The 2,986-nt window shown below is 41.2% G+C and overlaps 1 pseudogene; it reads right to left on the bottom strand.

Annotated features, from left to right (window-relative positions):
• The window catches only part of LOC102775454, a 5,776-nt pseudogene that overhangs the window by 1,829 nt on the left and 961 nt on the right, over positions 1-2,986 (bottom strand).

Genomic DNA, 2,986 nt, shown 5'->3' with positions numbered 1-2,986 from the left:
CTCTCATCGTCTCACATTGATGTTTCTCTCTCTCTCCCTCTCCCTTCCTCACTCTCTCAAAATATGTTTTTTAAAAAAATTTTTAAACATTAAATTTTATAAACAACCAGAAGAAACCTCACATTTTCAGATTCCTCCAAATTCTATGATTAAAACTATTCACTATTTTAGTCAGGTTTTAGTTCAAATAGAGTGCAGGGTTTTGCTGTGTGGTTTCTGTCGAGAGCCTAATTATTTAACAGTTTTAAACACAAATATTAATAGAAATTTTGATTCACTGAGTAATGATAAAGGCTTTGTTGCTGGAATCAAATTGATAGGATCAAACTCAAAGATGTAACCTCGAAATGCTCAGCATGATGGCCACCAATGAGAGGGACACATAGCCCTTAGACGCCGTGAGTGTCTCTGCTCCTAGCGCTCCCAAGGCACGCTAATGCCCACACACAGAGTGAGTGATTGACAGTATAAGGTCTTATTTTTTCTTCACTCCTAAGTTTACTTCTGTTAGTTGAATTTACTTACTGGTATACTGCACTTTGGGGACAGTGTTAACAAAATCCAATCACATTTCAAAGATGTTTGTGGTACCTTTATAAACTGTTTAGTCTTTGGGAAGACTTCAAGTGTTCTTGTCATTTCCTAGTCTCCTTCACTTTAAGCATTTCTACTTAAAGAGGCTCTTGACAGCTTTCAGTCCTCTCTCTGTCCCTGGAGTGCACTCTCCCTCTTCTCCTATGAGGTCAGACACCAAAGGAGCTTTGAAATGCAGCTCTCTGACAACGGGTGGAGATAAGGGACCACCTTGCCTGCTACTTTATGAAGAAGGACGCCAGAGAGGGAGGCTCAGCCCTTGCCTCCTCGCGGCTGGGGTTGGTGTTCAGTAGAGGTGGCAGTGGCACAGGGATCTGAGAGGAAAATGAAGAAAGAAGTAGGGCTCCTGATGAGCCGGCTGTTGTGCACTCATTCTGTTCTTCCAGGGAACGGCCACTAGATAAAAGGGATCAACCCAGATTTAATGCTTATATTTTCTAGTAAGATTTGAAAAGTGCTGCATACTAGACCACTAGTAGCTGTATATTTATATATGAATATATGTGAATTGTGAACTGGCCTCGCTTCCATTCTGAGAGCATGTGGTCTACCACTGAGCCTTCTACTGGTTCATGCTTAATACAGAAGAGACTTAGAGAACTGTCGTAATATTTACAGTGGATGCTGTGCTGTCAATACACATCATTTACAATACGATGCCTATTGAGGCCTTTGGTCTTTTGAGGTATTTTCAACATCCAGAAATCCTCGCCAGCTATGAATCATGTAAACGTTAGTAGAAATCAAAGACAGAAAAAATTACTCTATCTCACCACCACAACAAATCAAAACTCTTTTCATTTCTCCCCCTTCCCTTCAGGTCCTCGCCTGTGTATCCACTAGGTATTTTACTTGCAAATAACTAAACAATAAAGAAATGACTGAAGAGCCTCGCTCCGGAGGAGGCTTGACCCAACAGCCCAAACTAAATCACCAAGTAAATACCAAGTCTTTTTCATCTACTCTGTTCTTCCTCCCTGTGTTGCTTTATCTTCAGGCTCCACGTGGCAGCCTTATCAGTGTGGCAGCCAAACCGCTGCAGACGTTCTAGATCCCACATCCTCACACCTCATCAAGCCCTAGCAAAACGCTGTGGTTACTTGCCTATCCCTGAACCAACCACCAGGGCCATGGAGATGAAGCTCAGATTGACCTGAATTTATCAGGACCCACACACCTGGCGGAGCACTGGTGAGGAGAGGTTTCCTTCCAAACAAAATATGTGTCTCTTAGGGAAAAAAGAGAAGAGATGCTAAGCAGCATAAGCAATATATGTCTGCTATCAGGTGCAAACTTTATTTATTTTATTACCATAATCATGACCCGGACGTTGCTTTATATCCTGTTTTTTAAACATAATATCCTATAGAGTTATATTTCATTGTGTTTGACTAATCGTATGCACGTATTTTATGTTGTTGTATTTGTCACCTTTAGTGATTCTGTCATCATCTCAACTTGAATGTGAAATATTGACACGAATAAAAAATCTAGTGGCAAGTCATTCAAATAGTCAGCATGTATAATGAATCATCCATGGAGGCAGGTGAATCAGAATGATGATCAGAATGCATGTTGGTGTGGTCAAGTGTTTCAGGCCAAGACTTTGTGAATACTTAGGCACTGATTTATTCATTTATTCAATAAGTCCTCCTATGTGCCAGTGTGTGCTACTAGTGGAGACACAAAAAGGAATCAAACCGGGGCCCTGACCTCAAGGAATGCGTGGTTTTTGTCAGCCTTTCCCCCAAACCTCATTCTGGGTTTCGTAATCTTGTTTTCTATATATTTTACTTTGATGTAGCAACATTCCGTAGCAACCTCAAGCTTATCTCTGACAAGTGTCTTCCCTGGGGCGACCCAGACGTTATTTCAATCTTCTTCAGATTAGAGTCAGGCCACAGGACTGCAGTGTCTGACTACAAAACAGACCCTTGCATATCTGTTTCTGTGCTTCCAGAATTTAGTTATCAGCACATAAGAATTCCTAACAATATAAAGGAAGATTTGACTAAATGGAGCCAAGTACCATACACCTAGATGTCAGTTCTTCCCCAATTAATGTACTGTTAAGTGAAATTCTAAGCAATTATCAAGTTAGTTTTTTAATTGAAACATGATTTAAAGGTCACTCGAATATCTTCTGGAAGAATATAAAATAAAAAATGAGTGAAGATCAGCCCTTCACAGAAACTTTGTGTGTTAAAAATATAGTTAAAACAGCCCTGACCGGTTTGGCTCAGTGGCTAGAGAGTCAGCCTGAGGACTCAGGGGTCCCGGGTTCGATTCTGGTCAAGGGCATGTGCCTTGGTTGCAGGCACATCCCCAGTGGCAGGTTGATGTTTCTCTCTCATCAATGTCTTTGACTCTCTGTCCCTCTCCCTTCCTCTCT

The sequence above is a fragment of the Myotis davidii genome, unplaced genomic scaffold (assembly GCF_000327345.1).
Source record: "Myotis davidii unplaced genomic scaffold, ASM32734v1 scaffold924, whole genome shotgun sequence".
Lineage (NCBI taxonomy): Eukaryota > Metazoa > Chordata > Mammalia > Chiroptera > Vespertilionidae > Myotis > Myotis davidii.
This window is presented reverse-complemented; position numbering and strand designations above follow the sequence as displayed.